Below are 22,151 nucleotides of genomic sequence, written 5' to 3' on the forward strand. Positions count from 1 at the left end.
CATCCTTATGAGTGGCGGTCGGGGACGAGCGATGGTCTTTTCCTACCAATCTATCCCCCTAGGAGCATGCGCGTAGTACTTGAGTTTTGATGACTTCTAAATTTTTGCAATAAGTATATGAGTTCTTTTGACTAATGTTGAGTCCATGGATTATACACACTTTTACCTTTCTGCCATTGCTAGCCTCTTCGGTACCGTGCATTGCCCTTTCTCACCTTGAGAGTTGGTGCAAACTTCGCCGGTGCATCCAAACCCCGTGATATGATACGCTCTATCACACATAAACCTCCTTATATCTTCCTCAAAACAGCCACCATACCTACCTATTATGACAATTCCATAGCCATTCCGAGATATATTGCCATGCAGCTTTCCACCGTTTTGTTTATCATCATCATGACATACGTTACTTCTGTCATATTGCCATTGCATGATCATGTAGTTGACATCGTATTTGTGGCAAAGCCATCATGCATTATTTTTCATACATATTCTGGAGGCATTCATATAGAGTCATATCTTGTTCTAGTTTTGAGTTGTAATTCATATGTTGTAATCAATGGAAGTGTGATGATCATCATTATTAGAGCATTGCCCAAAGAAAAAGAAAAAAGAAAGGCCAAAAAAAAGGCCCAAAAAAAGAAGAAAATAAAAAGAAAAAAAGAAAAAGAAATAAAAAAGGGCAATGTTACTATCTCTTTTTCCACACTTGTGCTTCAAAGTAGCACCTTGTTCTTCATGTAGTGAGTCTCATATATTGTGCTTCAAAGTAGTACCATGTTTTTCATATAGTGAGTCTCATAAGTTGTCTTTTTCATACTAGTGGGATTTTTTCATTATAGAACTTGGCTTGTATATTCCTATGATGGGCTTCCTCAAATGCCCTAGGTCTTCGAGAGCAAGCAAGTTGGATGCACACCCACTAGTTTTATTTTGTTGAGCATTCATTTATAGCTCTAGTGCATCCGTTGCATGGCAATCCCTACTCCTCATGTTGACATCAATTGATGGGCATCTCCATAGCCCGTTGATTATCCTCGTCAATGTGAGACTTTCTCCTTTTTTGTCTTCTCCACACAATCCCCATCATCATATTCTATTTCACTCATAGTGCTATATCCATGGCTCACACTCATGTATTGTGTGAAGGTTGAAAAAGTTTGAGATTATTTAAGTATGAAACAATTGCTTGGCTTGTCATCGGGGGTATAGAAGTTGGGAACATCTTTGTGTGACGAAAATGAAGCATAGCCTAACTATATGATTTTGTAGGGATGAACTTTCTTTTGCCATGTTATTTTGAGAAGACATGATTACTTTGATTAGTATGCTTGAAGTGTTACTATTTCTTTTATCAATATGAACTTTTATTTTGAATCATTTGGATCTGAACATTCATGCCACAATAAAGAAAATTACATTGAGAATTACGCTAGGTAGCATTCCACATCAAAAATTTCTTTTTTATCATTTACCTACTCGAGGACGAGCAGGAATTAAGCTTGGGGATGCTTGATACGTCTCCAATGTATCTATAATTTTTCATTGTTCCATGCTATTATATTACCACTTTTGGATGTTTATGGGCTTTATTTTACACATTTATATCATTTTTGGGACTAACCTACTAACCGGAGGCCCAACCCGTATTGCTATTTTTTTGCTTATTTCAGTATTTTGAAGAAAAGGAATATCAAACGGAGTCCAAAAGGAATGAAACCTTCGGGAGCGTGATTTTTGGAACGAACGTGATCCAGAGGACTTGGAGTGCAAGCCAAGAAGCAGCCGAGGCGGCCACGAGATAGTAGGGCGCCCCCCGTAGGGCGCGCCCCTCTGTCTCGTGGGCCCCTCGGGTGGCCACCGACGTACTTCTTCCTCCTATATATATCTACGTACCCCAAAAACATCCAGGAGCACCCCGAAACGCAATTTCCACCGCCGTAACCTTCTGTATCCGCGAGATCCCATCTTGGAGCCTTCGCCGGCACTCTGCCGGAGGGGGAATCAATCACGGAGGGCCTCTACATCAACATACTTGCCCCTCCAATGAGTTGTGAGTAGTTTACCACAGACCTACGGGTCCATGGTTATTAGCTAGATGGCTTCTTCTCTCTTTTTGGATCTCAATACAATGTTCTCCCCCTCTCTTGTGGAGATCTATTTGGTGTAATCTCTTTTTGTGGTGTGTTTGTCGAGATCCAATGAATTGTGGGTTTATGATCAAGTTTATCTATGAATAATATTTGAATCTTCTCTGAATTCTTTTATGTATGATTGAGTTATCTTTGCAAGTCTCTTTGAATTATCGGTTTGGTTTGGCCTACTAGATTGATCTTTCTTGCCATGGGAGAAGTGCTTAGCTTTGGGTTCAATCTTGCGGTGTTCTTACCCAGTGACAGAAAGGGTTGCAAGACACGTATTGTATTGTTGCCGTCGAGGATAACAAGATTGGGTTTATATCATATTGCATGAGTTTATGCCTCTACATCATGTCATCTTGCTTAATGCGTTACTCTGTTCTTATGAACTTAATACTCTAGATGCAGGCAGGAGTCGGTCGATGTGTGGAGTAATAGTAGTAGATGCAGGCAGGAGTCGGTCTACTTGTTATGGACGTGATGCCTATATACATGATCATGCCTAGATAATTTCATAATTATTCGCTTTTCCATCAATTGCTCGACAGTAATTTGTTCACCCACCTTAATACTTATGCTATCTCAAGAGAAGCCTCTAGTGAAACCTATGCCCCCCGGGGTCTATCTCTTATCATATTTGCTTCCAATATACCTTTATTTGCATCTTTACTTTTTGCATCTATATTATAAAATACCAAAAATATATTTATCTTATCATACTATCTCTATCATATCTCACTTTCGCAAGTGGCCGTGAAGGGATTGACAACCCCTTTATTGCGTTGGTTGTGAGTTCTCAGTTTGTTTGTGTAGGTGTGTGGGACTTTTGAGGAGCCTCCTACTTGATTGATACCTTGGTTCTCAAAAACTGAGGGAAATACTTATGCTACACTTGCTGCATCACCCTCTCCTCTTTGAGGAAAACCAACGCAAGCTCAAGACGTAGCACTGCTCGCAAGTGTCACGCCGAGCCTGTGAGGTGGATAGGATGCACACGTCCAATTGAGCCTGTGCGGCGGACTTCTCGCACGCGTCCCATCGAGCCTGCACGGCGGACTTCTCATGCATGTGTGGCTAAATTTGGGCACAAAATACAAAGATGACCAATGAATGAGGATGGAGGTAGTACTATCCCATAAGAAAAGAGGGAGCGTGGCCATACTTAAATGGTTATGGGAACACACGGTTCATATAATACAACCATTTGCGATATTGACGTGTCAGCTATTTGTTTCAAAAGGACTTCGTTGGCTATTAATGTGTGTGCCTTGTCTCAAACTGGACGATTTTTTTACCACGACATATATGTGTCATGTCATGAAACCATCCCGAGTTTCATGTTTTTTGGGTGAGTTTTGGATTTACTGGGATTTAAAAACCGAGATTCTCAATGTTTCAGGACAACGAGATGTTTGTAATTCATTCCCATTCGTTCAATGAGACCTAAACATGCACCCAATGACACATGTACGATTTCCACCCATTTGCTTCACTGGAGCATGTGCTTGTAGTTCAAATTTGAATTATGGACTACATTAAATGCCTAGAAAACTCAATTAATATTTAAAACGGCCAAACGAACCCTGAACAGTTTCAAATTTCAGCATGCCACTCTTGTTATTCTATGTTGCCTGTAGAAAACAAAATTCAAGGCGAGAAGAGGCAACAATTATCGTTTCGCCAGCAAGAGGGGCATGTTTCCCTACTGGGACCACGAGGGTTGTGATGACCCACAATTATATGGGGTCAATTGTATCCCTTTTCGATAAGTAAGAGTGTCGAACCCAACGAGGAGCAGAAGGAAATGACAAGTGGTTTTCAGCAAGGTAATGTCTGCAAGTGCTAAAATTGTGAGTAGCGGAGTAGTTTGATAGCAGGATAATTGGTAACGAGCAAGTAACAATAGTAGTAACAAAAGTGCAGCGAGGTAGCCCAATCCTTTTGAGGCAAAGGACAGGCCAAAATGGTTTCTTATGATAAGCAAAGTGTTCTTGAGGGTACACGGAAATTTCATCTAGTCACTTTCATCATGTTGGCTTAATTCGTGTTCGGTACTTTGATAATTTGATATGTGGGTGGACCAGTGCTTAGGTGTTGTTCTTACTTGAACAAACCTCCTACTTATGATTAACCCTCTCACAAGCATCCGCAACTACAAGAAAAGTATTAAGAATAAATTCTAACCATAGCATTAAACTTTTGGATCCAATTGGTCCCTTACAGAATAACGCATAAACTGGGGTTTAAGCTTCTATCACTCTGGCAACCCACCATCTAATAAACCTACTCCACAATGCATTCCCTTAGGCCCAAATATGGTGAAGTGTCATGTAGTCGACGTTCACATGACACCACTAAGAGAATGACAACATACATACCATCAAAATATCAAACACATATCAAGTTCACATGATTACTTGCAACATGATTTCGCCCGTGACCTCAAGAAAAAAAGTGACTACTCACAAATGATAAACATGCTCAAGATAAGAGGGGTATTAAATAGCATAATGGATCTGAACATATAATATTCCACCAAATAAACCATATAGTAATCAACTACAAGATGTAATCAACACTACTAGTCACCCACAAGCACCCATCTATAGTTTTGATACAAAGATTGAACACAAGAGATGAACTAGGGTTTGAGAGGAGTTGGTGCTGTGAATATGTTGATGAAGATAGCCCTCCCCAAGATGGCAGAGTTGTTGGTGATGATGATGATGATGATTTCCTCCTCTGCGAGGGAAGTTCCCCCGGCGGAATCGCTCCGCCGGAGGGCAAAAGTGCTCCTGCCCAAGTTCCGCCTCGAGGCGGCGGCGCTTCATCCCGAAAGTCCTCCCTTTTTTTTCTAGGTCAAAATGACTTATATACAAGAAGATGGGCACCAGAGGTGGGCCGAGGAGGGCAGCACCCACCAGGGCGCGCTTGGGCCTCCTGGCGGGCCCAGGTGGGTTGTGCAGAATAGGTAGCTTGATGTAGTTTTTTCATAAAAATTCCATAAAAATTCTTCGGGGAGTTTCAGCTCATTTGGAGTTGTGCAGAATAGGTAGCTTGACGTAGCTTTTTCAGGTCCAGATTTCCAGCTGCCAGAATTCTCCCCCTTGGTGCATACCTTGCATATTATGAGAGAAAATGCATTAGAATTACTCAAAAAACCATTATTATACAATAAAACAATATAAATAACAGTAGGAAAAGATGATGCAAAATGGATGTATCAGGTTACGAGAAGCTTCGGTTTGTAAGAGTGTAATATAGCTTGGCCCAAATTGGATAAACGACATATATGTGTCATGTGGTGACACCATGCCAAGTTTCATGATTTTCTGGTGAGTTTTGGATTTATGGAGATTTAACAACCGATATTTGCAATGTTTGTGGCCGAGCTAGGACGCCGAGACGGTTGAATTCATTCCCATTCGTTCCATGGGACCTAAACATGCATCCCAAGGACACATGTATGATTTTTCTAGCCATTTTGGTGCACTGGAGCTTGTATTTGTAGTTTGGATTTGAATTATGGGCATTAAATGCATAGAAAACTAAATTAATGAATAAAAAAGGTCAAACGAACCCTGAATAACATCAAAGTTCAACACGAATCTCTCGTTGTTCCATGTTGCGTGTAGAAGAAAACACGAGAGGCTAGAAGAGGGAGCGATAATCCTTTCGCCCACAAGGGGACACGGTTCCCTATCGAAACCACGAGGGTTCTTCCGACAGGCTCCGGGTTGTAAGAGGTTTGTAATAAAGCTTGGCCCAAATTGGACAATGTTTTACCACGACATATATGTGCCTTGACGTGACACCGTGCCAACTTTCATGACTTTATGGTGAGTTTTGGATTTATGGGGATTTAAAAACCAAGATTCCAAATGTTTGAGGACGGTCCAGGACGCCAGTATGATTGTAATTCATTCGCATTCCTTGCATGGGCCCTAAACATGCGCCCAAGGACACATGTATGATTTTTCAAGCCATTTTGGTGAACTGGAGCATGTATTTGTAGTTCATATTTGAATTATGGACATTAAATGCCTAGGAAACTCAATTAATGTATAAAAAGGCCAAATGAACCCTGAATAATTTTAAATTTCAGCACAGATATCTTGTCGTTCCATGTTGCCTATAGAAGAAAATATAAGGCGAAAAGAGACAGTGATTATTGTTTCGCCCACAAGGGGGACACATTTCCCTATCAGAACTACGAGGCTTCTTGCGAGAAGCTCCAGTTTGTAAGAGGCTTGTAATAAAACTTGCCCCATAATGGACAAAAAAATTCCTCGACATATATGTGCCATGTCGTGACACCATGCCAAGTTTTACGATTCTCGGGTGAGTTTTGGATTTACGAGGATTTAAAAACCGAGATTCTCACGAAATGTTTTCAAATAGCACACGGGTCACTCACGAAAGTCGTGTGCCTATCAAACCATGGCCGATGCTCCCTGCTGCGTGCGTGATCTGAGTCATGCGTTCTGATTGGCCAGAACCCAAACCCCACGCATCGTACGCCTGCACCGTTGGATGCTCCCAGATCGAACAGCAATCCTCATCCCTTTCGATAGCACATGCAGTTCCGGTTGTGATTTTATTTATATGGATAAGCACTTTGTTCATGTGTCATGCTAGCTCACACTTCCTTCTCTACTAAGTTTTCCATATTCATGTCAAAAAAAGTTCTCCATATTAATGTTGTTATATGTCCAAACACGCTACCGTTTCCCACCACTCCTCACATTGGTTTCCCGCCTCTTTTCCCATTGTTTTCCCGTTGCCAGTGTTAGTGCTCATAGAAGGCTAGGCGGCGACACACCAGCCATGTAAAAATTGCACACAGTTTTTAAAAGCACAAACGTGTGTGATAGTAGGGAGTATGTCGGAGTAATGGGCCACGGGTATCCTAACCCGAGCCCCAGAACCTTTCAAGATATCGGGGCAGGCCGCGCCCCTCAAAGCCGAGTCTCAGATGGCGACTCCCAGATGAGCTGAGTCTCAGATGGCGACTCCCAGACGAGCCGAGTCTCAGATGGCGACTCCCAGACGAGCCGAGTCTTAGATGGCGACTCCCAGATGAGCCGACTCATGGCCGGCGACTTCCGGAGGAGTCGGCTATGGAGAGTCGGCCCACGACTTTACACTCGTGGCCATGATGGCTTACCTGTACGGCTCAGAGACGGCGGACCCGCCAGTCAGTGAGAGCATAGAAGATGGCGGATACGCCCCGAAGGCGGCCCCGTGGGAGTCGGCTCCCCAGAGTCGGCCGGCTTCTCCCATGGGTCCCACGCGCCATCAACCAGACAAGACGGGAAGTAACGACAGTGATGGCCCGATAGACGGCGGCACTGTTGCCATGACCCGGTGACCAAGTTTGCATCATCAGAATCATGCCTACAGTGCCGGACTCGTCGGGGCCCGCAAGTCGGCGGGCCCCAGCAGTCGGCGGAGAAGACGGCGGCCTGTGAGACAGACGGCTGGGACCCGTGCCCAGCCGGATTACCATTGTACCCCCGGTGGGTAGGCCGGCCTATATAAACCCCCCGGGGCACCCGTGCAAAGGGTTCGCATCCATTAGCCTTAGACCAGATCATATAGGAGGAAGAGAAGTAGCCTTGCCTCCTTCTACCTCCTGAATATAGCTCTAGGAGCAACCTTGTAGTCACTACGCCTTAGTGATCATGCGGAGACCCCGCAGAGCAGCAGTAGGGGTGTTATCTCCCCGGAGAGCCCCGAAGCTGGGTAAGATTCGCCGGCGTGCATGCCTTCGCCTAATCCCGTTTCCTGGCACCGGCGACGTTCTACTCGCTCCCACCATGATAAGCCATCCTTTGGCATATGTCGCACCCAACCCCTGACATTTGGCGCCCACTGTGGGGCGAGGTGCACCGTCGTCCGGAGACCTGCTTTGGACGGGAACCCTTTTCCTCCCCCGCGAGCGTAGCCAGCCCGGCACGCCCGATGGCGCTTGCCCTGACGCGCTGCAAAGCGTCGACGACACCTACGCGGCGAGCTGCCTCGCTGACCTTCTCGGCGAGGTTAGCATCTCCGACGAGCCTGCATCTGATGCGGGCACGGGCGGCCCCGAAAGCCTCCTTGCGGGCCTCCTCGACCATCTCCATGTCGCCGGCGAGCCTGCCGTGGACTTGGAGTCCGTAGGCTCCACTGACCCGATGCTGGTCGACTCCGACAGCGTGTCGCTCGACACGTTCCCCTCCAATGTGGTGATCTACGACGAGCCGCTACCTCGTGAAGAGAGCGGCGGAAGCGCCGTCACGGAGGTGCTCGTCATTAGTCATGGTGAGCACTCCGGTGAAGGAGCCCATGACCCGCTCGACGCGGCTCTGCGAGACCTGTCGGCACCCATTCTGGAGGACGCTGATGCCGAGACGCTGGAGGCACGCCGCCTTCAGCTCGTTGAAGGCGCGAAGAAGCTGGAAAGCATGAGACGCTTGTCGGAGGCCTACCAATGTGAGATGGATCGCGCCGTGGGCGGCTCACCAGCGTCGATTGGGCCTAGCCGCCTAGGCGCGGTCCGACAACGCGGTGTGGCCATCACCAACCTGTTCGGGGCCGATCGCCCCGTATATGCCACGCCTGCGGAGAACATCCGCGCCGCCCAGGCGGCAGCAGACGAACTAGACAACTTCGAAGGCGAAGAGCGCCGCTTGATGACCGAGCGAGTCCAGCGACTCCTCAAAGCGGCTGCCGCACAGAACGAAGCCGGCTGCCGCACGGAGGTGCCGCAACGATAAAATGACGACCTACCTCCCTGCCGAGATCAAGGTGCGACATCTCGGACGCTGACTGGCGGAGCCCGCGGAAGAAGAGAGAAGGATCCGGCTGTCAGCCACAGTTGGACTCGCATCACCATCGAGCGCGACCAAGACGGCCGCCCAAGAGCAGTGGAACGGCAGGGCGACTACCTGCCTCCCCCACCACAAAGAGAAAGACGAGTCTCCCCGCCGCCCGTTGAGCATCCGACTCTCGGCGACCGCCTCGGCCGTCGAGAGGGAGTCGGAGAGAACGACACCCGCCTCCGGATCGACTGACTCCACCGATCCCTGGCGCTGGAAGAAGAAGATGAGCTGGGCCCGCCCTGCTTCGGGCCCCGCATTCGAGACGAGCCCTTTCCCAAAGGGTTCACGCTCCCCCGAGACACGCCCAAGTAAACCGGCTCCGTGAAGCCGGAAGATTGGCTAGTTGACTATTCCACAGCCGTCAACATAGCGAACGGCAACAAGCGCGTTGCCGTGAAGTACGTTCCGCTCATGCTCCAGGGCATGACCCGGACGTGGTTGAACAGTTTGAAGCCCCGCAGCATCAACAGTTGGGTCGACTTCACCGAGGCTTTCTTCCGCAACTTCACAAGCACGTACAAGCGACCCCCCAAGCCGCGCCAGCTCTCCTTGTGCGTGCAAGGCCAAGACGAGTCGACTCGCGACTACCTCACGCGATGGGGCGAGCTTCGGAACTCCTGCGAGGGCATGCACGAGGTGCAGGCTATCGAGTACTTCACTGCCGGGTGTAGAGAAGGCACCCTCCTCAAGCACAGGCTCCTCTGCGACAAGCCAGAGACCCTCGACGAGTTGCTGGTCATAGCAGACAAGTATGCAACGGCCGACTCCTCCATAAAGACAGAGATTCAAGTTAGTGCGACTGGCAAAGTGGCCCCGCAAGCTCCCAGAACTCCGGCTGGAGACTCCAGTCGGCGACAGCAGCAGAATGATCACAAGCGCAAGGCCCCACAGCCGACTTCCGGCAGTCGGCAGGTTGCGACAGTCGAAGACCAACAGCCTGAGGGGCAGCCTCCGGCGAAACGACAGAAAGGCGGCAAGTCCAACTGGTTGCCGGCCTTCTCTTATGAGCAGACTTTGGATGGTCCCTGCAAGTTCCACAGTGGCGCGAAGCCGTCAAACAATACCACCCGGAAATGCCACTGGCTCACCAGAATCGCCAAGGGATACGGCCTCCTCCCTCCTCCGCCTGCTGGGCCGCCGCCTCCACAGCCGCCCCAGCAGCCGGCGGCCAGGCCAGTCGGCGCCGTACAAGATGAATACCCCGAAGAACATGGAGCTTATGTGGTGTTCACCAGTATGGCTGATGATCGGCGCAGCAGACGGTTGCAGCAGCAAGAAGTAAATGCAGTAGCATCAGATACTCCGGAGTTCATGCATTGGTCCGAGAAGCCTATCAGTTGGAGCAGAGCTGATCACCTAGAGGTGATGCCGAATCCAGGCTCCTATGCCTTGGCTATGAGCGCTACCTTGGCCATTGATAGGCGGGCCGCTTGCTTCTCGCGAGTGCTGATAGATGGAGGCAGCAGCATCAACATCCTGTACAAGGATACCATGGAGAAATTAGGAATCAAGCAGAAACAGCTTCAAAGCAGCCGAACTGTTTTCCACGGCATTGTACCTGGCCTCTCTTGCTCCCCAATCGGCAAGATCCAGATAGATGTCCTCTTTGGAGAGAAAGATCATTTTCGCCGAGAGCCAGTTTGGTTTGAAGTGGTGGACCTTGAAAGCCCATACCAAGCATTGCTTGGCCGACCTGCTCTGGCCAAGTTCATGGCGGTCCCCCACTACGCTTACCTCAAGATGAAGATGCCAAGTTCAAAGGGCATTTTGACCATGGCCGGCGACTACAGGAAGTCGTCCGCCTGCGCGGCCGAGAGTAGTCGGCTGGCCGAGTCCCTGGTGATCGCAGCTGAGAGGCGGCTCCTTCATCGGGTTGTGGCAATGGCCGGCAAGCAGCTAGAGATGTCGCCCGACCCCAAGGAGTCGGAAGCTGAGGGTTCGTTCAAGCCGGCTAAAGAAACAAAGAGGATACCTTTGGACCCGGAGCACCCGGAGAGGCACGCTGTCATAGGTGCAAACCTAGACAGCAAATAGGAAGGCGAGCTCGTCGATTTCCTCCGTGAGAATCGAGACATCTTCGCATGGTCCCCTAAGGACATGCCAGGTGTACTGACGGAATTCGCCGAGCACAAGTTACATGTCCGATCTGATGTGAAGCCCGTCAGGCAGCCCTTGCGCCGCCTGTCAGAAGAGAAAAGAAGAGTTGTTGGAGAAGAGATAGCCCGACTCCTAGTGGCCAGCTTCATTATGGAGGTGTTCTTTCCAGAATGGCTGGCGAACCCGGTCCTAGTGTTGAATAAGAACAAGCAGTGGTGGATGTGTATCGACTACACCAGCCTCAACAAAGCTTGCCCCAAAGATCCATTTGCTCTGCCAAGAATTGACCAGGTGATAGACTCCAAAGCCGGATGCGAGTTGTTGAGCTTCTTAGATGCATATTCAGGATATCACCAGATCAAGCTGAACCCGGCAGACAGACTGAAGACCGCCTTCATCACGCCGTTTGGAGCCTTCTGCTACCTGACTATGACGTTCGGCTTGAGGAATGCCAGCGCCACCTTTCAGCGTTGCATGCAGAAGTGTCTCCTCAAGCAACTCGGCAGGAATGCCCACGTCTACGTGGATGATGTGGTGGTGAAGACGGAAAAACGTGGGACACTGTTGGAAGATCTCCAAGAAACCTTTGAGAATCTGCGCCGATTCCAGATCAAGCTCAATCCAGAGAAGTGCATCTTCGGAGTACCAGCCGGTCAGCTCCTTGGCTTCCTGGTCTCCGAACGCGGCATAGAGTGCAATCCTGTGAAGATCAAAGCCATCGAGAGGATGGAAGTCCCCCGCCGACTGTTAGATCTGCAGAAGTTCACCGGCTACTTGGCGTCCCTCAGCCGATTCATCAGTCGGCTGGGCGAGAAGGCCCTCCCTTTGTACCAACTAATGAAGAAGACCACCTTTTTTGAGTGGAACCACAAGGCGGATGAAGCATTTCTCGAGTTGAAGAAGATGTTGACTACTCCCCCTATGCTGGCGGCTCCGACTCCCAAAGAGCCTATGCTCCTATACATTGCCGCCACCAGCCGGGTAGTCAGCATAGTTATCGTAGTCGAACACAAGGAGGAAGGCAAGGCGCTCCCCGTCCAGAGACTGGTATATTACCTGAGCGAGGTACTGTCGACCTACAAGCAGAACTACCCCCACTACCAGAAGATGTGCTACGGCGTGCATTTCGCCGCCAAGAAGTTGAAGCCTTACTTTCAAGAGCATCCAATCATTGTGGTTTGCACCGCTCCACTGGCCGAGATCATCGGAAGCCGTGATGCTTCAGGCCGAGTAGCCAAGTGGGACATAGATCTGGCCCCCTACACCATCTACTACCAGCCCCGCACCGCCATCAAGTCACAAGCACTGGCCGACTTCCTTGTCGACTAGGCCGAGACCCAGTACCTGCCGCCAGCACCCGACTCCACCCATTGGCGAATGCATTTCGATGGCTCCAAGATGCGCACCGGCCTGGGAGCCGGCGTCGTCCTCACCTCCCCCAAAGGCGAAAAGCTCAAGTACGCATTGCAGATCCACTTCGCCGCCTCCAACAACGTTGCCGAATACGAGGCGCTCGTTCACGGGCTCCGGCTTGCCAAAGAACTCGGCATCCGCCGGATCCTGTGCTACGGCGATTCCGATTTGGTGGTCCAGCGGTCATCTGGCGACTAGGACGCCAAAGATGCAAACATGGCGAGCTACCTCTTCCTGGTGCAGCAACTCAGCGGACATTTTGAGGGGTGTGAATTCCTTCACATTCCAAGAAATGACAACGACCAAGCGGACGCCCTGGCATGAGTCGGCTCCACCCGTCAAGCAATACCATCTGGCGTCGCCCTTCAGCGCCTCCTCGAGCCGTCTATCAAGCCTTCGCCAGAATCAGACTCCATTTTTGTGCCAGCTCCCCCCGAAGAAGTCGGATCCGACTCAAGAGCACCAACAGACAACAGAGAAATCCTTACAGACGGCTCCAAAAGTACCGCAGTCGCAGTCGGCCCGGGGACTTCAGTCCCCGGCCCGGGGACTACGGTAGTCAGCCCGAAGACTTCAGAACTCGGCCCGGAGACTGCTCCAGTCGGCCCGGGGACTTCACCGACCCAGCAAGCGGCCGCGGATCCCAGCCCAGCCACCCTTGTCCAAGTCGCAATAGTGGCAATCGAAGAAATAGCAGCACCTTCATGGGCCCAGCCCATCCTCAAGTTCCTAGTAAACATAGAACTACCAACTGATGTAATCCTGGCTCGGCAAGTGCAACACCGAGCGGCAGCCTATACCATAGTCAACAGAGAGCTGGTCAGGCGCAGTGTCACTGGTGTCTACCAACGTTGTGTCGAGGCAGAACAAGGCCAAGCAATCCTGAGAGACATTCATGAAGGCGAGTGTGGCCATCATGCGGCCTCAAGGGCACTCGTCGCCAAAGCCTTCCGACACGGCTTCTTCTGGCCGACTGCCCTGGAGGAGGCCAAGGAATTAGTCCAAAACTACAAAGGGTGCCAGATGTTCCATTCCAAGCCGCTCCAGCCGGCTTCGGTGCTCAAGACCATTCCCATCGCCTGGCCCTTTGCGGTTTGGGGCCTGGACATGGTGGGACCATTCAAGACGGCACGAGGCGGCCTAACTCACCTACTTGTCGTGGTGGACAAGTTCACCAAGTGGATAGAAGCAAAACCCATCAAGAAGCTAAATGGTCCGACTGCAGTAACCTTCATCACCGACATTATGACTCAGTACGGCATACCACATAGCATCATCACCGACAATGGCACAAATTTTGCCAAAGGAGCCTTGGCCCGTTTCTGCGCAACGCAGGGCATCCGACTGGACTTAGCGTCCGTCGCCCATCCGCAGTCAAACGGCCAGGTAGAGCGAGCCAACGGCCTCATCCTATCCGGCATCAAGCCCCGCCTGGTTGAACCATTGGAGCGTTCGGCCGGCTATTGGCTTGAGGAGCTGCCAGCCGTCCTTTGGAGTCTGCGCACGACTCCAAACAAGTCAACCGGCTTCACGCCTTTCTTCCTCATCTACGGTGCCGAAGCCGTCATCCCGACGGACATAGAATTTGACTCCCTGTGAGTCACCACGTACACCGAGGAGGAAGCAGAAGAAGCACGTCAAGACGGTGTCGATCTGCTGGAAGAGGGCCGGCTGTTGGCACTCAGTCGGTCCGGCATCTACCAGCAGAGCCTGCGCCGGTACTACAACAGGAAGGTCAAGCCAAGATCTTTCCAAGAGGGCGACCTTGTGCTCCGACTGATCCAGCGGACAGCCGGCCAGCACAAGCTGTCGGCACCTTGGGAAGGCCCCTTTATTGTCAGCAAGGTGTTGGGCAATGACTCCTACTACCTGATCAACGCTCAGAAGCCCCGAGCACGCAAGAGAGACGACTCCGGCAAAGAGTCGGAACGACCATGATGCAAACCTCCTTCGAAGATTTTACAGTTGATTCAGTATGTATCACGCTACCCCTTTGTATTAAAGTACCAAGACTTCGGGCTCCCCGAGACGAGCTCGGGGACTGCCCCTTTTGATTATCTGCATGATAAGAATTATGCCTTCAAGTATGCTACTTCTTGCTACGCCGCTTGGCGCCGGGCTCGACTAGTCGGCCCGGGGACTCACCGTCTGGCGCTATGAAATGTTTTCTAAAGTCGGACAAGTAGTGTGCGGCGCCTAAGCCGTCTCCTGCCAGAAGCCGCAGCTCGCAGAGCGACTGTTTGGTAGGCAGGAGTAAGGATGAATGGGCGTCCACACGAAAAATGGCTAAGGACCTAAAACATCAACATAGCCTAAGCCGGCTTCCAGCCCCCTTTTACAAGCCGACTCGCGAATATTCGGCTTACTGCTTTCTATCCAACTTGTTAAATAAACTCCAAAGAAAGGCAAGTACTTGCTTTCCCCAAAGTAGCCAGGCATTTGGCCCAGCGGCAGTCCGCAGAGTGGTTTGCCGGCTGGCAAAGCGGCAACTAGGGGAAGGCGGTAAAGGAAAAAGTCAAAGGAGCAATAAGCAAGGAAAGATAGAACTCGGATTAATATTTACATAAACATAGGCCCATTGGCCGAATCTTCAGACAGAAGTTCAAAATACACCCCGAGGGTGGAATTGTGCAAATTAACAAGTTTATCAAAGACTTTCTAGAATAGATAAATAAAGCCAGAAGGCAGCCTAGGGAGCAGCAGACGGGTTCGGAGGGTCGGATGAGACGGCGGTGTCAGGCACCGGGGGAGTCGGCTGGGCAGTCTCGGCTTGATCGCCGCCAGTGACAGTCGGCCCGGTCGGACGCGGCTCGTTGCTAGAGGTGCGGTCGAGCTGAGGCTGGTCGCCCGCTCCGCCTTCTGGCACCTCCGTCTCGCCTTCGTCCTCCGCCTCGCCTTCTTCCTCGGTGCTGGAGTCAATCACCTCCGCCGAGTCCTCGCCATATTCCGGGTTCATCCCGAACCACTCTGGCGGCACCTCCTCGCTGCCTTCAGCCCGCTCGGGGACGAAGACACTGGTGTCCGTGTAGTCGGCGATGGCCGCCGCACGCTCGACAAGGGCGCCCTCCACAGCCTCCAGCTTGGCCTGGGCCTCTGACCGGAATGCGGCCAGACGGTCCAGGTCCAGCCCTGGATACCACGCCTTGACGAATTCCAAGGCCCGGCGCGCTCCGGCCCGGGCCGAGGAACCCTTCCAGGCCTCAAGACGGCCGGCTGCGACCTCCAGCCAGTCGGCAGTCCGGCTGGCGATGCGCAGAGTCGGCATGTCTGGCCACAGGGCGGCAACTTCCTGGGCGCCGGCACGCTGAAGCCGGCGCATCCGCCGGTGTGCCGGACGAAGACGGGCCTCGATGCTCAAAAGCTGCTCATCGACAGTCAGGGGAGCGTTGGCAGCAATCACCTCGCCGCTTGCCCTCCGCGCCTCACGATCAGCCTCGATGGCCAGGGGGACTGCCTGCGAGTGGCCAGGGAAGAAGTCTGCCAAGACAAAAAAGAAGCAAGTCAAAAAATCAGAAGTCAGCCTGACACATAGTCGGAAACTCAAAGAAAGAAAGCTCACCATCGATGATATCCTCGATCTCGTGGAAGCCGGAGGTCAGCATCGCCTCCTTGTCGGTCCAGGAGGAGCGCTCGCTCTCGAACTCGGCCAGAAGAGCAGCCTCCCTCTTCTCGGCCTTGTCCTGCGTCTTCTTGAGCAGCTCCTTCTGCTCGGCCAGCTGCAAAGTAAGCAGATCGTGCTCCGCAGCGAGCTTGCTGCACTCCTCCCCCTTGATGCGCAAAGCGGTGTTAACTTCACCCAGCTGCTCCCAAAGAGTAGCGTTGGCCCCTGAAGAACGAAAGAAAGAGACAAATAAGTCGTCAGCAAAGAAGATCGCCAGGAAGATCCGGCCCGACTGCTCAGCAGTCGGCCCAAATCTCGGGGATTACAGCCCGCGGGTGCACCAGCGCGCCCCCGCGAAGAAGAGGAAAAGAACTTACTCCGGCTTTCCGTCAAGTCGGCAGTCCGTTTGCTCAACTCCTCAACATTGCGGTTGAAGGCAGTGGCGCGGAGGTTGTGATACTCCTGCAAACAAAGATTTCAGACAAAATAAGTACTTGGAACTCGTTAGAGGGAGTTCCGAGCCGCCTGCTCAGCAGCCGGCCCGGAACTCGGGGACTACACCCAGTGGGTGCGCTGGCGCGCCCCCACAAAGAAGAGCAAGAAAAACAAGAATCAAAGAGGAAAGCATACCTGGACGGCCGCTCGCGACGCTAGATGCGCCTTGGTGCAGATCTGGAGGGTGTCTCCTTCGGCTCGAAGCTTCGCTTGGACATCCAGAAGCGCCTGGTTCAGCGGGCCCGAGCCACCTCCGCGCACCCACCCAACGGGCGCGGCACTCGTCGCCTCGGCGTCTAGGATGGCCGAGCTGGCGGCTCCGACCTCCAGGGGCCGCGGCGTCGAAGTCGCCTTCTCGAGGCGGCGGCGCACTAGTGAGGCAACCTGAAGAAGCAGCCTCGCCTCATCCTCAGTCGGCGGCACCGGCGGGCCTGCCGGCTGTTTGCCGTGGGCTCTCCTAGACAGCGGTGGAGGCGGAGGCGGCGGCACTAGCGTGTCCGACATAGAGGCCTTGCCGCTCTCCTTCTCCACGATGGGGTTCTCGGCGCCGGCTTCTCCGGTCTGCCCCGTGAATTCCGGAGGCGGTGGTGCGGAGGACAGTGGGGGGACGAGCATTGCCGATTGGCGACATATGGCCTGCTCAGCTCGCTGTCTCGCCGCAACGGCGGCTTCAGCGTCCTCCAGCTTCTTCTGGGCGGAGGCAGCCGCCTTCTCGGACTCCGCCTTTTCCAGGCGGTTGGCCTCCTCCTCGTCGCGCTTCTCCCGCGCGTTTCGCTCCGTCGCCTCCTGGAGGTCGGCAGCGGGGTCGACCCGCCGAGTATTGGCGGACGTCTCTACCGACCCCATGACGGAGGGGACGACGACTCTCTCAAGGGAAAGGGGGGCCCTGAAGAAGAATGGGAGGAGTATAAAAGAAGACTCGGACAAGACTCACCGGAGAAAAATAAAGACTAAAGCGTAAAAACTTATGCAGAGACTAGCGGCGGCCTTCTCACTTCCCTACGGAAGCGGTTGGCCTTCGCGGCCGCCTCCTCCCGCTTGGTCGCGGCGGCCGCCCCTTGAACTTCTTCAACTTGCCGCCGGGCGCACTCGGCCCGGCGAGACACCTCTTCGCGCCGCCTTGGCCGGCCAGGCCAGTGAAGGAGCCTATGCCCGAGGGGACGACCCTTAGCTGATGGCGCGGGGCGACTTCCCCTTCGGCGTCGTCCTCAGGCCAGTCGGCGAAGGTGGCCGAGAGCCTGAGGCCGCTTCCCGCTCCTCCTCCGCCGCCTTAGGCGTCGGCTTCCATCACCGCCGCCCCCAAGTCGGGGTCGTCGACGTCGCTCTCCACACGGTCAGGGACGAACTCGCGGGGCTGTCTCGCGACACTGGCTGAAGGCTGCATGTGGGGGTTCTAGCTCAGAAGAAACCAATGAAAATCAGAAACCGGATTCGGCTATAAAGAAGACAAAGCAATAAGGAGATACGACTTACCACTGGAGGGGGATTGGCGCGTGAGTACGGCTCCTTGCCGAACTGCCAGTCCTCCCCGAACTCGCAGTTCGCGATATGGTTCACCATGTTTGCCACCTCCACGCGGGGCATCTCCTTGGTGCTCATCTGACTCGGGTCTTGGAGGCCGCTCATCTGACAGATCAGGTGAGGTCGGCCTTGGAGCGGGAGGACTCGGCGCGCCACGAAGGCGGCCAGCAAGTCGGCCCCGACGAGGCCCTCCGACTACGTCAAGACTCGGAGTCGCGCTACGACGGCGGCTCCGGCAGGAGTCAGCGTCTTGACTCGATGAGACCAGCTGGGGAGCCTCCCAGCTGGGGGCCGGCTTCATAAGGCGGCAGATTAACCCAATCACCGTCGGAGGCGAGGTTCTTCACGTACAAGTACGAGCGCTGCCACATCTTCACCGACTTGATCAGCGAGATGAAAGGGAAGGGGTTGTCGGCCGTCTAGCGCCGCATCGCGATGTAGGCACCGCACTGAGCCGGCGCGCCGGCGACGTGCGTGCCGAGCTTAGATGAGAAGAATTCTCCCCACAGCTCGATGGTAGGGAGAACACCGAGGAAACCTTCGCACAGAGTGGCGGAGGTGGACAACAGCACCACCGTATTCGGGGTGAGGTGGTGCGGCTGGAGGCCGTGAAACTCCAAGAAGGAGCGGAAGAAGCCGCTCGCCGGCAGCCCCAGGCCGCGCATGAGGTGCGAGCGGAAGATGACCCGCTCGCCCTCCTCCGGGGCCGGCGATATCTCCCTCGCCGGCGCGGTGCGGGCTCGCACGAGGTGAGCGCCGGGGAGGCGGCGCGTATTGCGGAGGAATTCAATGAGGTCGTCGTCAACCATCGAGCCGTCCCACGCGCCGGAATGCACGGCCGGAGCCGCGGCGGCGGAGGAAGAGCTCATCGCTGGCTGGTGCGGTGTGGTTCTGCTCGCCGGCGGCAAGAAGAAGGAGAGAGGAGGCAAGAGGAAGCGGGGATCGGGGGAGATGGGCGCGCGTGCTATGCCGCTCCACTCCCCCCCTACTTATAGCCTTGGAGGCTGAGAAGCCGAGGGGGCAGGCGTGGGATTAACTGCGCTCAGAGCCCCACGCCGCCTCACGATTTACCCCACGAAGTTACTGCACGCAGTAACGACGTGGGAAGCCCAACCGTTCGCACGGCCGCAGCGAATCCGTTCGTGTGCCGAGGCACGGTAGTGGCGGGCCCCGCCTGATGGCCCATCCCGTCGCGCGTGTGGGCCAGCAGATTGTCCCCGCCGCGTGGCGCCGCGCGATAGGGCCGCGGCGGGCGGCAGCAGGGAAGCTTATTAGGCACGCCGCCTGGTCTCCCGCCACGACTTTCGAGCTCTCCACCGAGCAGGACGGCCCTCTATGAATCCGACTTCGAATAGTCGGCCCAGAGGAAGACGGCAAGCGAAGCCCAAATTCCACCACCGGAAGAATGAACCTGTTGAGGCCCCCCAGCGAGTCACTCTCGGAGCCTCACCAGCTTCGGGGACTACTGTCGGAGTAATGGGCCACGGGTATGCTAACCCGAGCCCCAGAACCTTTCAAGATATCGGGGCAGGCCGCGCCCCTCAAAGCCGAGTCTCAGATGGCGACTCCCAGATGAGCTGAGTCTCAGATGGCGACTCCCAGACGAGTCGAGTCTCAGATGGCGACTCCCAGACGAGCCGAGTCTTAGATGGCGACTCCCAGATGAGCCGACTCATGGCCGGCGACTTCCGGAGGAGTCGGCTATGGAGAGTCGGCCCACGACTTTACACTCGTCGCGATAGGCGAGGCGGGTACGACCACGGCGTGGCCGTCACCTCCTGTTTGCGAGGGGCCAGCATGGGTACAGTGTGCCGTACCGCTGGAGATCTCTGGCGTGGCCCGGCACTGTTGCCATGCCAGCCCTGACCCCAGCTACAGAGTGCGGCGCACTGTGGCCACGATGGCTTACCTGTACGGCTCAGAGACGGCGGACCCGCCAGTCAGTGAGAGCATAGAAGACGACGGATACGCCCCGAAGGCGGCCCCATGGGAGTCGGCTCCCCGGAGTCGGCCGGCTTCTCCCACGGGTCCCACGCGCCATCAACCAGACAAGACGGGAAGTAACGACAGTGATCGCCCGATAGACGGCGGCACTGTTGCCACGACCCAGTGACCAAGTCTGCGTCATCAGAATCACGGCTACAGTGCTGGACTCGCCGGCGGGGCCCGCAAGTCGGCGGGCCCCAGCAGTCGGCGGAGAAGACGGCGGCCTGTGAGACAGACGGCTAGGACCCGCGCCCAGCCGGATTACCATTGTACCCCCGGTGGGTAGGCCTATATAAACCCCCCGGGGCACCCATGCAAAGGGTTCGGATCCATTAGCCTTAGACCAGATCATATAGGAGGAAGAGAGCTAGCCTTGCCTCCTTCTACCTCCTGAATACAACTCTAGGAGCAACCTTGTAGTCACTACGCCTTAGTGATCATGCGGAGACCCCGCAGAGCAGCAGTAGGGGTGTTATCTCCCCGGAGAGCCCCGAAGCTGGGTAAGATTCGCCGGCGTGCATGCCTTCGCCTAATCCCGTTTCCTGGCACCGGCGACGTTCTACTCGCTCCCACCATGATAAGACATCCTTTGGCATATATCACACCCAACCCCCGATAGAGTAGGTCCCATAGGGTGACCAGCGTGAAATGCCTTAAAGGGAAGGAGGCAATTCCTATCAGCAAGGGCAACTTCCCATCCGCTAGCCTAGTCGAATGGAACGCATAAGTTAAGCATGCTCGGGCTGGAGTAGTCTAAGGATGGGTGACCCAGTGGGAAGTTGCATATCTCAAGCTTCATTTAAACGCTATGATACGGTCATTATAGACATTTATCATCTAAATGTCTCTATAGTGACCTCTCATGACGATTATATAGAACTTGGGATCCTTGTTTTGCTAATTTGTAGACTATGTTTTTTATTGGTTATTTTTTGTTCTAAAAAAATCAAAGAATGATCGACATCTATAGGCCCACACAAATTATCCCTTTGACCCAACGCACGAGAAGGGTTTACTCTTGGCTCCATGTGCTATGTTAGAGCAAATCAAGTTTCAACTCATGCATTGGACGGCACCCGACCCCTACCACCCCCCCCCACCCGCCTCGAAGTTGCGTTCCCGACATCGTACGTCTTTAACCTGTCCGTGGGTGTACGATGTTCAATTTGTAATGTTACTGATGCAGTTGGTGCCCCATCGAACTTGTGCTTTTGGGATTTGAACAAATCACACAGCAGACCCATACATTTTTTCGGGCCGCATGCAGGGTATAGGGGGCCTGGTATTCTGCTAATATTAACAGAATAACTATTAGCAGAATATACCCTGCATGCGGTTTAAGCACTTTTCGATATTCCACACGGTTTAAGAGCAGTTTTGAAAATGGTGCGGCGGATGACGAGTGGCAGCGAGCGTTTTTTCGCGTTTTTTTCTAAACCGCTTGTCGGAATGAAGCAAATGATACGGCGTTGGATAGATATCATCGAGGTGCATCCTTTTCATATATAAAAATTTCTCTAATTCATTACGGTTTAAGAGCAGTTTCAAATTTACTAAATCGCGGAGTTCTGTTTTTCAAGTTTTTTTAAATTTTCGGTACTGTTTTCGCTCCAGTTTTTGAACCGTTTGTCGAAACGAGGCGTGTGATACGCCGTTGGAAATCTACAAACGAGGCGCAACTTTCATATGTTGAAATATTTTTGAGATTCCTTACGGTTTTAAGTTAATTTTGAAAATCGCGCGGCGGACGACGAGTGGCAGCGGCCGTTTTTCACGAAATTTTTGCAAACCACTGGTCGGAATGATTCAAACAATAGGCCATTGGAAAGATATCGACGATACGCAACTCTTTCATGTAGAACACTCTCTAATTCTTTACGGTTTAAGAGGAATTTCGAATTTACCGAAATGCGGACACTGTTTTTCGCGACACCCAAATTGACGTGGGTGCTTCATCCGACTGAACACCGCACTGCATCGAACAAAAAACCGCCCTGCATCAGACGGGTAAGAGAACTTCATGATTTCTTTTATTCA

The sequence above is a fragment of the Triticum dicoccoides genome, chromosome 4B, assembly GCF_002162155.2.
Source record: "Triticum dicoccoides isolate Atlit2015 ecotype Zavitan chromosome 4B, WEW_v2.0, whole genome shotgun sequence".
In the NCBI taxonomy this organism is placed as follows: Eukaryota; Viridiplantae; Streptophyta; class Magnoliopsida; order Poales; family Poaceae; genus Triticum; species Triticum dicoccoides.